At 43.1% G+C, this 12,000-nt stretch overlaps 16 non-coding genes across 16 annotated transcripts; all 16 read left to right on the top strand.

The window, feature by feature from the left end:
• Positions 1-1,294: 1,294 nt before the first annotated feature.
• Positions 1,295-1,378, top strand: TRNAL-UAA (transfer RNA leucine (anticodon UAA)). Its single transcript has one exon. It is a non-coding gene; the product is annotated as a tRNA-Leu (tRNA).
• Positions 1,379-2,477: 1,099 nt separating this feature from the next.
• TRNAL-UAA (transfer RNA leucine (anticodon UAA)) lies at positions 2,478-2,561 on the top strand. The gene has a single exon. It is a non-coding gene; the product is annotated as a tRNA-Leu (tRNA).
• A 153-nt stretch (positions 2,562-2,714) lies between these two features.
• TRNAL-UAA (transfer RNA leucine (anticodon UAA)) lies at positions 2,715-2,798 on the top strand. Its single transcript has one exon. It is a non-coding gene; the product is annotated as a tRNA-Leu (tRNA).
• Positions 2,799-3,187: 389 nt separating this feature from the next.
• TRNAL-UAA (transfer RNA leucine (anticodon UAA)) lies at positions 3,188-3,271 on the top strand. Its single transcript has one exon. It is a non-coding gene; the product is annotated as a tRNA-Leu (tRNA).
• Positions 3,272-3,424: 153 nt separating this feature from the next.
• On the top strand, positions 3,425-3,508 carry TRNAL-UAA (transfer RNA leucine (anticodon UAA)). The gene has a single exon. It is a non-coding gene; the product is annotated as a tRNA-Leu (tRNA).
• A 390-nt stretch (positions 3,509-3,898) lies between these two features.
• On the top strand, positions 3,899-3,982 carry TRNAL-UAA (transfer RNA leucine (anticodon UAA)). Its single transcript has one exon. It is a non-coding gene; the product is annotated as a tRNA-Leu (tRNA).
• A 389-nt stretch (positions 3,983-4,371) lies between these two features.
• TRNAL-UAA (transfer RNA leucine (anticodon UAA)) lies at positions 4,372-4,455 on the top strand. The gene has a single exon. It is a non-coding gene; the product is annotated as a tRNA-Leu (tRNA).
• Positions 4,456-5,317: 862 nt separating this feature from the next.
• TRNAL-UAA (transfer RNA leucine (anticodon UAA)) lies at positions 5,318-5,401 on the top strand. The gene has a single exon. It is a non-coding gene; the product is annotated as a tRNA-Leu (tRNA).
• A 623-nt stretch (positions 5,402-6,024) lies between these two features.
• On the top strand, positions 6,025-6,108 carry TRNAL-UAA (transfer RNA leucine (anticodon UAA)). Its single transcript has one exon. It is a non-coding gene; the product is annotated as a tRNA-Leu (tRNA).
• Positions 6,109-6,731: 623 nt separating this feature from the next.
• TRNAL-UAA (transfer RNA leucine (anticodon UAA)) lies at positions 6,732-6,815 on the top strand. The gene has a single exon. It is a non-coding gene; the product is annotated as a tRNA-Leu (tRNA).
• A 390-nt stretch (positions 6,816-7,205) lies between these two features.
• TRNAL-UAA (transfer RNA leucine (anticodon UAA)) lies at positions 7,206-7,289 on the top strand. Its single transcript has one exon. It is a non-coding gene; the product is annotated as a tRNA-Leu (tRNA).
• Positions 7,290-7,678: 389 nt separating this feature from the next.
• Positions 7,679-7,762, top strand: TRNAL-UAA (transfer RNA leucine (anticodon UAA)). The gene has a single exon. It is a non-coding gene; the product is annotated as a tRNA-Leu (tRNA).
• An 862-nt stretch (positions 7,763-8,624) lies between these two features.
• Positions 8,625-8,708, top strand: TRNAL-UAA (transfer RNA leucine (anticodon UAA)). Its single transcript has one exon. It is a non-coding gene; the product is annotated as a tRNA-Leu (tRNA).
• A 623-nt stretch (positions 8,709-9,331) lies between these two features.
• TRNAL-UAA (transfer RNA leucine (anticodon UAA)) lies at positions 9,332-9,415 on the top strand. Its single transcript has one exon. It is a non-coding gene; the product is annotated as a tRNA-Leu (tRNA).
• Positions 9,416-10,038: 623 nt separating this feature from the next.
• Positions 10,039-10,122, top strand: TRNAL-UAA (transfer RNA leucine (anticodon UAA)). Its single transcript has one exon. It is a non-coding gene; the product is annotated as a tRNA-Leu (tRNA).
• Positions 10,123-10,512: 390 nt separating this feature from the next.
• TRNAL-UAA (transfer RNA leucine (anticodon UAA)) lies at positions 10,513-10,596 on the top strand. Its single transcript has one exon. It is a non-coding gene; the product is annotated as a tRNA-Leu (tRNA).
• The last annotated feature ends 1,404 nt before the right edge of the window (positions 10,597-12,000 follow it).

Here is a 12,000-nt window from a genome sequence, read left to right as displayed (position 1 = left end):
AGGCTTCTCTAATATGACAACAAGTGAGTGGCTTTATGGAGCATAGAATTCCGAGAGTTATTTAGGGGTGGTACTATAGCTTCATTTTCTAGGAAAACGTTAAAAAGCGTGTCGGGATTGCCGAGTGGTCTAAGGCGTCAGATTTAAGCTCTGATCCTCGTATGAAGGCGTGGGTTCGAACCCCACTTCTGACAACGATTCGTTTTACTTTACTAACACGTATCCCATGCTCAAGAAAGGCTTCTCTAATATGACAACAAGTGAGTGGCTTTATGGAGCATAGAATTCCGAGAGTTATTTAGGAGTGGTACTATAGCTTCATTTTCAAGGAAAACGATAAAAAGCGTGTCAGGATGGCCGAGTGGTCTAAGGCGTCAGATTTAAGCTCTGATCCTCGTATGAGGGCTTGGGTTCGAACCCCACTTCTGACAGCGAATTGTTTCATTTTAATAACATGGATCTCATGATCAGAAAAGGCCTCTCTAGTGTGGCAAAAAGTGAGTGGCTTTATGGAGCATAGAATTCCGAGAGTTATTTAGGGGTGGTACTATAGCTTCATTTTCAAGGAAAACGTTAAAAAGCGTGTCAGGATGGCCGAGTGGTCTAAGGCGTCAGATTTAAGCTCTATTCCTATTATGAGGGCGTGGGTTCGAACCCCACTTCTGACAACGATTTGTTTTACTTTACTAACATGCATCCCATGCTCACGAAAGGCTTCTCTAATATGACAACAAGTGAGTGGCTTTATGGAGCATAGAATTCCGAGAGTTATTTAGGGGTGGTACCATAGCTTCATTTTCTAGGAAAACGATTAATAGCGTGTCAGGATGGCCGAGTGGTTTGAGGCGTCAGATTTAAGCTCTGATCTTCGTATGAGGGCGTGGGTTCGAACCCCACTTCTGATAATGTATTGTTTCATTTTAATAACATATATCTAATACTCAGGAGAGGCTTCTCTAGTATGGCAACAAGTGAGTGGTTTATTGAGCATAGAATTCCGAGAGGTTTTAAGGGGTGGTACTATAGCTTCATTTTCAAGGAAAACGCTTCAAAGCGTGTCAGGATGGCCAAGTGGTCTAAGGCGTCAGATTTAAGCTCTGATCCTCGTATGAGGGCGTGGTTTCGAACCCCACTACTGACAACGATCTGTTTTACTTTACTAACACGTATCCCATGCTCAAGAAAGGCTTCTCTAATATGACAACAAGTGAGTGGCTTTATGGAGCATAGAATTCCGAGAGTTATTTAGGGGTGGTACTATAGCTTCATTTTCTAGGAAAACGTTTCAAAGCGTGTCAGGATGGCCGAGTGGTCTAAGGCGTCAGATTTAAGCTCTGATCCTCGTATGAGGGCGTGGGTTCGAACCCCACTTCTGACAATGAATTGTTTCATTTTAATAACATATATCTAATACTCAGGAAAGGCTTCTCTAGTATGGCAACAAGTGAGTGGTTTATTGAGCATGGGATTCCGAGAGGTTTTAAGGGGTGGTACTATAGCTTCATTTTCAAGGAAAACGTTAAAAAGCGTGTCAGGATGGCCGAGTGGTCTAAGGCGTCAGATTTAAGCTCTGATCCTCGTATGAGGGCTTGGGTTCGAACCCCACTTCTGACAGCGAATTGTTTCATTTTAATAACATGGATCTCATGATCAGAAAAGGCCTCTCTAGTGTGGCAAAAAGTGAGTGGCTTTATGGAGCATAGAATTCCGAGAGTTATTTAGGGGTGGTACTATAGCTTCATTTTCAAGGAAAACGATTAAAAGCGTGTCAGGATGGCCGAGTGGTTTAAGGCGTCATATTTAAGCTCTGATCCTCGTATGAGGGCGTGGGTTCGAACCCCACTTCTGACAACGATTTGTTTTACTTTACTAACATGTATCCCATGCTCACGAAAGGCTTCTCTAATATGACAACAAGTGAGTGGCTTTATGGAGCATAGAATTCCGAGAGTTATTTAGGGGTGGTACTATAGCTTCATTTTCTAGGAAAACGTTTAGAAGCGTGTCAGGATGGCCGAGTGGTCTAAGGCGTCAGATTTAAGCTCTGATCCTCGTATGAGGGCGTGGGTTCGAACCCCAATTCTGACAATGAATTGTTTCATTTTAATAACATATATCTAATACTCAGGAAAGGCTTCTCTAGTATGGCAACAAGTGAGTGGTTTATTGAGCATGGGATTCCGAGAGGTTTTAAGGGGTGGTACTATAGCTTCATTTTCAAGGAAAACGTTAAAAAGCGTGTTAGGATGGCCGAGTGGTCTAAGGCGTCAGATTTAAGCTCTGATCCTCGTATGAGGGCTTGGGTTCGAACCCCACTTCTGACAGCGAATTGTTTCATTTTAATAACATGGATCTCATGATCAGAAAAGGCCTCTCTAGTATGGCAAAAAGTGAGCGGCTTTATGGAGCATAGAATTCCGAGAATTATTTAGGGGTGGTACTATAGCTTCATTTTCAAGGAAAACGTTAAAAAGCGTGTTAGGATGGCCGAGTGGTCTAAGGCGTCAGATTTAAGCTCTGATCCTCGTATGAGAGCGTGGGTTCGAACCCCACTTCTGACAACGATTTGTTTTACTTTACTAACATGCATCCCATGCTCACGAAAGGCTTCTCTAATATGACAACAAGTGAGTGGCTTTATGGAGCATAGAATTCCGAGAGTTATTTAGGGGTGGTACCATAGCTTCATTTTCTAGGAAAACGATTAAAAGGGTGTCAGGATGGCCGAGTGGTTTGAGGCGTCAGATTTAAGCTCTGATCCTCGTATGAGGGCGTGGGTTCGAACCCCACTTCTGACAATGTATTGTTTCATTTTAATAACATATATCTAATACTCAGGAAAGGCTTCTCTAGTATGGCAACAAGTGAGTGGTTTATTGAGCATAGAATTCCGAGAGGCTTTTCGGGGTGGTACTATAGCTTCATTTTCAAGGAAAACGTTAAAAAGCGTGTCAGGATGGCCGAGTGGTCTAAGGCGTCAGATTTAAGTTCTGATCCTCGAATGAGGGCTTGGGTTCGAACCCCACTTCTGACAGCGAATTGTTTCATTTTAATAACATGGATCTCATGATCAGAAAAGGCCTCTCCAGTATGGCAAAAAGTGAGTGGCTTTATGGAGCATAGAATTCCGAGAGTTATTTAGGGGTGGTACTATAGCTTCATTTTCAAGGAAAACGTTAAAAAGCGTGTCAGGATGGCCGAGTGGTCTAAGGCGTCAGATTTAAGCTCTTATCCTCGTATGAGGGCGTGGGTTCGAACCCCACTTCTGACAACGATTTGTTTTACTTTACTAACACGTATCCCATGCTCAAGAAAGGCTTCTCTAATATGACAACAAGTGAGTGGCTTTATGGAGCATAGAATTCCGAGAGTTATTTAGGAGTGGTACTATAGCTTCATTTTCTAGGAAAACGTTTCAAATCGTGTCAGGATGGCCGAGTGGTCTAAGGCGTCAGATTTAAGCTCTGATCCTCGTATGAGGGCGTGGGTTCGAACCCCACTTCTGACAATGAATTGTTTCATTTTAATAACATATATCTAATACTCAGGAAAGATTTCTCTAGTATGCTCAACAATTGAGTAATTTATTGAGCATAGAATTCCGAGAGGTTTTTCGGGGTGGTACTATAGCTTCATTTTCAAGGAAAACGCTTCAAAGCGTGTCAGGATGGTCGAGTGGTCTAAGGCGTCAGATTTAAGTTCTGGTCCTCGTATGAGGGCTTGGGTTCGAACCCCACTTCTGACAGCGAATTGTTTCATTTCAATAACATGGATCTCATGATCAGAAAAGGCCTCTCTAGTATGGCAAAAAGTGAGTGGCTTTATGGAGCATAGAATTCCAAGAGTTATTTAGGGGTGGTACTATAGCTTCGTTTTCAAGGAAAACGTTAAAGAGCGTGTCAGGATGGCCGAGTGGTCTAAGGCGTCGGATTTAAGCTCTGATCCTCGTGTGAGGGCGTGGGTTCGAACCCCACTTCTGACAACGATTTGTTTTACTTTACTAACATGTATCCCATGCTCACGAAAGGCTTCTCTAATATGACAACAAGTGAGTGGCTTTATGGAGCATAGAATTCCGAGAGTTATTTAGGGGTGGTACCATAGCTTCATTTTCTAGGAAAACGATTAAAAGCGTGTCAGGATGGTCGAGTGGTTTGAGGCGTTAGATTTAAGCTCTGATCCTCGTATGAGGGCGTGGGTTCGAACCCCACTTCAGACAATGAATTGTTTCATTTTAATAACATATATCTAATACTCAGGAAAGGCTTCTCTAGTATGGCAACAAGTGAGTGGTTTATTGAGCATAGAATTCCGAGAGGTTTTTCGGGGTGGTACTATAGCTTCATTTTCAAGGAAAACGCTTCAAAGCGTGTCAGGATGGCCGAGTGGTCTAAGGCGTCAGATTTAAGCTCTGATCCCCGTATGAGGGCGTGGGTTCGAACCCCATTTCTGACAGCGAATTGTTTCATTTTAATAACATGGATCTCATGATCAGAAAAGGTCTCTCTAGTATGGCAAAAAGTGAGTGGCTTTATGGAGCATAGAATTCCGAGAGTTATTTAGGAGTGGTACTATAGCTTCGTTTTCTGGAAATCGTTTGAAAGCGTGTCAGGATGGCCGTGTGGTCTAAGGCGTCAGATTTAAGCTCTGATCCTCGTATGAGGGCGTGGGTTCGAACCCCACTTCTGACAATGAATTGTTTCATTTTAATAACATATATCTAATACTCAGGAAAGGCTTCTCTAGTATGGCAACAAGTGAGTGGTTTATTGAGCATAGAATTCCGAGAGGTTTTTCGGGGTGGTACTATAGCTTCATTTTCAAGGAAAACGCTTCAAAGCGTGACAGGATGGCCGAGTGGTCTAAGGCGTCACATTTAAGCTCTGATCCTCGTATGAGGGCGTGGGTTCGAGCCGCTCTTCTGACAGCGAATTGTTTCATTTTAATAACATGGATCTCATGATCAGAAAAGGCTTCTCTAGTATGGCAAAAAGTGAGTGGCTTTATGGAGCATAGAATTCCGAGAGTTATTTAGGGGTGGTACTATAGCTTCATTTTCAAGGAAAACGCTTCAAAGCGTGTCAGGATGGCGGAGTGGTCTAAGGCGTCAGATTTAAGCTCTGATTCTCGAATGAGGGCGTGGGTTCGAACCCCACTTCTGACAACGATTTGTTTTACTTTACTAACATGTAACCCATGCTCACGAAAGGCTTCTCTAATATGACAGCAATTGAGTGGGTTTATGGAGCATAGAATTCCGAGAGTTTTTTAGGGGTGGTACTATAGCTTCTTTTTCTAGGAAAACGTTTCAAAGCGTGTCAGGATGGCCGAGTGGTCTAAGGCGTCAGATTTAAGCTCTGATCCTCGTATGAGGGCGTGGGTTCGAACCCCACTTCTGACAATGAATTGTTTTATTTTAATAGCATATATCTAATACTCAGGAAAGGCTTCTCTAGTATGGCAACAAGTGAGTGGTTTATTGAGCATAGAATTCCGAGAAGTTTTTCGGGGTGGTACTATAGCTTCATTTTCAAGGAAAACGCTTCAGAGCGTGACAGGATGGCCGAGTGGTCTAAGGCGTCAGATTTAAGCTCTGATCCTCGTATGAGGGCGTGGGTTCGAACCCCTCTTCTGACAGCGAATTGTTTCATTTTAATAACATGGATCTCATGATCAGAAAAGGCTTCTCTAGTATGGCAAAAAGTGAGTGGCTTTATGGAGCATAGAATTCCGAGTTATTTAGGGGTGGTACTATAGCTTCATTTCAAGGAAAACGTTAAAGAGCGTGTCAGGATGGCGGAGTGGTCTAAGGCGCCAGATTTAAGCTCTGATCCTCGAATGAGGGCTTGGGTTCGAACCCCACTTCTGACAAGGATCTGTTTTACTTTACTAACATGTATCCCATGCTCACGAAAGGCTTCTCTAATTTGACTACAAGTGAGTGGCTTTATGGAGCATAGAATTCCGAGAGTTATTTAGGAGTGGTACTATAGCTTCATTTTCTAGGAAAACGTTTCAAATCGTGTCAGGATGGCCGAGTGGTCTAAGGCGTCAGATTTAAGCTCTGATCCTCGTATGAGGGCGTGGGTTCGAACCCCACTTCTGACAATGAATTGTTTTATTTTAATAGCATATATCTAATACTCAGGAAAGGCTTCTCTAGTATGGCAACAAGTGAGTGGTTTATTGAGCATAGAATTCCGAGAAGTTTTTCGGGGTGGTACTATAGCTTCATTTTCAAGGAAAACGCTTCAGAGCGTGACAGGATGGCCGAGTGGTCTAAGGCGTCAGATTTAAGCTCTGATCCTCGTATGAGGGCGTGGGTTCGAACCCCTCTTCTGACAGCGAATTGTTTCATTTTAATAACATGGATCTCATGATCAGAAAAGGCTTCTCTAGTATGGCAAAAAGTGAGTGGCTTTATGGAGCATAGAATTCCGAGTTATTTAGGGGTGGTACTATAGCTTCATTTCAAGGAAAACGTTAAAGAGCGTGTCAGGATGGCGGAGTGGTCTAAGGCGCCAGATTTAAGCTCTGATCCTCGAATGAGGGCTTGGGTTCGAACCCCACTTCTGACAAGGATCTGTTTTACTTTACTAACATGTATCCCATGCTCACGAAAGGCTTCTCTAATTTGACTACAAGTGAGTGGCTTTATGGAGCATAGAATTCCGAGAGTTATTTAGGAGTGGTACTATAGCTTCGTTTTCTAGGAAAACGTTTCAAATCGTGTCAGGATGGCCGAGTGGTCTAAGGCGTCAGATTTAAGCTCTGATCCTCGTATGAGGGCGTGGGTTCGAACCCCACTTCTGACAATGAATTGTTTCATTTTAATAACATATATCTAATACTCAGGAAAGATTTCTCTAGTATGCTCAACAATTGAGTAATTTATTGAGCATAGAATTCCGAGAGGTTTTTCGGGGTGGTACTATAGCTTCATTTTCAAGGAAAACGCTTCAAAGCGTGTCAGGATGGCCGAGTGGTCTAAGGCGTCAGATTTAAGTTCTGGTCCTCGTATGAGGGCTTGGGTTCGAACCCCACTTCTGACAGCGAATTGTTTCATTTCAATAACATGGATCTCATGATCAGAAAAGGCCTCTCTAGTATGGCAAAAAGTGAGTGGCTTTATGGAGCATAGAATTCCAAGAGTTATTTAGGGGTGGTACTATAGCTTCGTTTTCAAGGAAAACGTTAAAGAGCGTGTCAGGATGGCCGAGTGGTCTAAGGCGTCGGATTTAAGCTCTGATTCTCGTGTGAGGGCGTGGGTTCGAACCCCACTTCTGACAACGATTTGTTTTACTTTACTAACATGTATCCCATGCTCACGAAAGGCTTCTCTAATATGACAACAAGTGAGTGGCTTTATGGAGCATAGAATTCCGAGAGTTATTTAGGGGTGGTACCATAGCTTCATTTTCTAGGAAAACGATTAAAAGCGTGTCAGGATGGTCGAGTGGTTTGAGGCGTTAGATTTAAGCTCTGATCCTCGTATGAGGGCGTGGGTTCGAACCCCACTTCAGACAATGAATTGTTTCATTTTAATAACATATATCTAATACTCAGGAAAGGCTTCTCTAGTATGGCAACAAGTGAGTGGTTTATTGAGCATAGAATTCCGAGAGGTTTTTCGGGGTGGTACTATAGCTTCATTTTCAAGGAAAACGCTTCAAAGCGTGTCAGGATGGCCGAGTGGTCTAAGGCGTCAGATTTAAGCTCTGATCCCCGTATGAGGGCGTGGGTTCGAACCCCATTTCTGACAGCGAATTGTTTCATTTTAATAACATGGATCTCATGATCAGAAAAGGTCTCTCTAGTATGGCAAAAAGTGAGTGGCTTTATGGAGCATAGAATTCCGAGAGTTATTTAGGAGTGGTACTATAGCTTCGTTTTCTGGAAATCGTTTGAAAGCGTGTCAGGATGGCCGTGTGGTCTAAGGCGTCAGATTTAAGCTCTGATCCTCGTATGAGGGCGTGGGTTCGAACCCCACTTCTGACAATGAATTGTTTCATTTTAATAACATATATCTAATACTCAGGAAAGGCTTCTCTAGTATGGCAACAAGTGAGTGGTTTATTGAGCATAGAATTCCGAGAGGTTTTTCGGGGTGGTACTATAGCTTCATTTTCAAGGAAAACGCTTCAAAGCGTGACAGGATGGCCGAGTGGTCTAAGGCGTCACATTTAAGCTCTGATCCTCGTATGAGGGCGTGGGTTCGAGCCGCTCTTCTGACAGCGAATTGTTTCATTTTAATAACATGGATCTCATGATCAGAAAAGGCTTCTCTAGTATGGCAAAAAGTGAGTGGCTTTATGGAGCATAGAATTCCGAGAGTTATTTAGGGGTGGTACTATAGCTTCATTTTCAAGGAAAACGCTTCAAAACGTGTCAGGATGGCGGAGTGGTCTAAGGCGTCAGATTTAAGCTCTGATTCTCGAATGAGGGCGTGGGTTCGAACCCCACTTCTGACAACGATTTGTTTTACTTTACTAACATGTAACCCATGCTCACGAAAGGCTTCTCTAATATGACAGCAATTGAGTGGGTTTATGGAGCATAGAATTCCGAGAGTTTTTTAGGGGTGGTACTATAGCTTCTTTTTCTAGGAAAACGTTTCAAAGCGTGTCAGGATGGCCGAGTGGTCTAAGGCGTCAGATTTAAGCTCTGATCCTCGTATGAGGGCGTGGGTTCGAACCCCACTTCTGACAATGAATTGTTTTATTTTAATAGCATATATCTAATACTCAGGAAAGGCTTCTCTAGTATGGCAACAAGTGAGTGGTTTATTGAGCATAGAATTCCGAGAAGTTTTTCGGGGTGGTACTATAGCTTCATTTTCAAGGAAAACGCTTCAGAGCGTGACAGGATGGCCGAGTGGTCTAAGGCGTCAGATTTAAGCTCTGATCCTCGTATGAGGGCGTGGGTTCGAACCCCTCTTCTGACAGCGAATTGTTTCATTTTAATAACATGGATCTCATGATCAGAAAAGGCTTCTCTAGTATGGCAAAAAGTGAGTGGCTTTATGGAGCATAGAATTCCGAGTTATTTAGGGGTGGTACTATAGCTTCATTTCAAGGAAAACGTTAAAGAGCGTGTCAGGATGGCGGAGTGGTCTAAGGCGCCAGATTTAAGCTCTGATCCTCGAATGAGGGCTTGGGTTCGAACCCCACTTCTGACAAGGATCTGTTTTACTTTACTAACATGTATCCCATGCTCACGAAAGGCTTCTCTAATTTGACTACAAGTGAGTGGCTTTATGGAGCATAGAATTCCGAGAGTTATTTAGGAGTGGTACTATAGCTTCATTTTCTAGGAAAACGTTTCAAATCGTGTCAGGATGGCCGAGTGGTCTAAGGCGTCAGATTTAAGCTCTGATCCTCGTATGAGGGCGTGGGTTCGAACCCCACTTCTGACAATGAATTGTTTTATTTTAATAGCATATATCTAATACTCAGGAAAGGCTTCTCTAGTATGGCAACAAGTGAGTGGTTTATTGAGCATAGAATTCCGAGAAGTTTTTCGGGGTGGTACTATAGCTTCATTTTCAAGGAAAACGCTTCAGAGCGTGACAGGATGGCCGAGTGGTCTAAGGCGTCAGATTTAAGCTCTGATCCTCGTATGAGGGCGTGGGTTCGAACCCCTCTTCTGACAGCGAATTGTTTCATTTTAATAACATGGATCTCATGATCAGAAAAGGCTTCTCTAGTATGGCAAAAAGTGAGTGGCTTTATGGAGCATAGAATTCCGAGTTATTTAGGGGTGGTACTATAGCTTCATTTCAAGGAAAACGTTAAAGAGCGTGTCAGGATGGCGGAGTGGTCTAAGGCGCCAGATTTAAGCTCTGATCCTCGAATGAGGGCTTGGGTTCGAACCCCACTTCTGACAAGAATCTGTTTTACTTTACTAACATGTATCCCATGCTCACGAAAGGCTTCTCTAATTTGACTACAAGTGAGTGGCTTTATGGAGCATAGAATTCCGAGAGTTATTTAGGAGTGGTACTATAGCTTCATTTTCTAGGAAAACGTTTCAAATCGTGTCAGGATGGCCGAGTGGTCTAAGGCGTCAGATTTAAGCTCTGATCCTCGTATGAGGGCGTGGGTTCGAACCCCACTTCTGACAATGAATTGTTTCATTTTAATAACATATATCTAATACTCAGGAAAGATTTCTCTAGTATGCTCAACAATTGAGTAATTTATTGAGCATAGAATTCCGAGAGGTTTTTCGGGGTGGTACTATAGCTTCATTTTCAAGGAAAACGCTTCAAAGCGTGTCAGGATGGCCGAGTGGTCTAAGGCGTCAGATTTAAGTTCTGGTCCTCGTATGAGGGCTTGGGTTCGAACCCCACTTCTGACAGCGAATTGTTTCATTTCAATAACATGGATCTCATGATCAGAAAAGGCCTCTCTAGTATGGCAAAAAGTGAGTGGCTTTATGGAGCATAGAATTCCAAGAGTTATTTAGGGGTGGTACTATAGCTTCGTTTTCAAGGAAAACGTTAAAGAGCGTGTCAGGATGGCCGAGTGGTCTAAGGCGTCGGATTTAAGCTCTGATCCTCGTATGAGGGCGTGGGTTCGAACCCCACTTCTGACAACGATTTGTTTTACTTTACTAACATGTATCCCATGCTCACGAAAGGCTTCTCTAATATGACAACAAGTGAGTGGCTTTATGGAGCATAGAATTCCGAGAGTTATTTAGGGGTGGTACCATAGCTTCATTTTCTAGGAAAACGATTAAAAGCGTGTCAGGATGGTCGAGTGGTTTGAGGCGTTAGATTTAAGCTCTGATCCTCGTATGAGGGCGTGGGTTCGAACCCCACTTCAGACAATGAATTGTTTCATTTTAATAACATATATCTAATACTCAGGAAAGGCTTCTCTAGTATGGCAACAAGTGAGTGGTTTATTGAGCATAGAATTCCGAGAGGTTTTTCGGGGTGGTACTATAGCTTCATTTTCAAGGAAAACGCTTCAAAGCGTGTCAGGATGGCCGAGTGGTCTAAGGCGTCAGATTTAAGCTCTGATCCCCGTATGAGGGCGTGGGTTCGAACCCCATTACTGACAGCGAATTGTTTCATTTTAATAACATGGATCTCATGATCAGAAAAGGTCTCTCTAGTATGGCAAAAAGTGAGTGGCTTTATGGAGCATAGAATTCCGAGAGTTATTTAGGAGTGGTACTATACCTTCGTTTTCTGGAAATCGTTTGAAAGCGTGTCAGGATGGCCGTGTGGTCTAAGGCGTCAGATTTAAGCTCTGATCCTCGTATGAGGGCGTGGGTTCGAACCCCACTTCTGACAATGAATTGTTTCATTTTAATAACATATATCTAATACTCAGGAAAGGCTTCTCTAGTATGGCAACAAGTGAGTGGTTTATTGAGCATAGAATTCCGAGAGGTTTTTCGGGGTGGTACTATAGCTTCATTTTCAAGGAAAACGCTTCAAAGCGTGACAGGATGGCCGAGTGGTCTAAGGCGTCACATTTAAGCTCTGATCCTCGTATGAGGGCGTGGGTTCGAGCCGCTCTTCTGACAGCGAATTGTTTCATTTTAATAACATGGATCTCATGATCAGAAAAGGCTTCTCTAGTATGGCAAAAAGTGAGTGGCTTTATGGAGCATAGAATTCCGAGTTATTTAGGGGTGGTACTATAGCTTCATTTCAAGGAAAACGTTAAAGAGCGTGTCAGGATGGCGGAGTGGTCTAAGGCGCCAGATTTAAGCTCTGATCCTCGAATGAGGGCTTGGGTTCGAACCCCACTTCTGACAAGGATCTGTTTTACTTTACTAACATGTATCCCATGCTCACGAAAGGCTTCTCTAATTTGACTACAAGTGAGTGGCTTTATGGAGCATAGAATTCCGAGAGTGATTTAGGGGTGGTACTATAGCTTCATTTCAAGGAAAACGTTAAAAAGCGTGTCAGGATGGCGGAGTGGTCTAAGGCGTCAGATTTAAGCTCTGATCCTCGAATGAGGGCTTGGGTTCAAACCC

This window comes from Phalangium opilio, unplaced genomic scaffold (assembly GCF_054372755.1).
Source record: "Phalangium opilio isolate 3A_F unplaced genomic scaffold, DU_Popi_V2 ptg000091l_1, whole genome shotgun sequence".
Taxonomy (NCBI): Eukaryota; Metazoa; Arthropoda; class Arachnida; order Opiliones; family Phalangiidae; genus Phalangium; species Phalangium opilio.
This window is presented reverse-complemented; position numbering and strand designations above follow the sequence as displayed.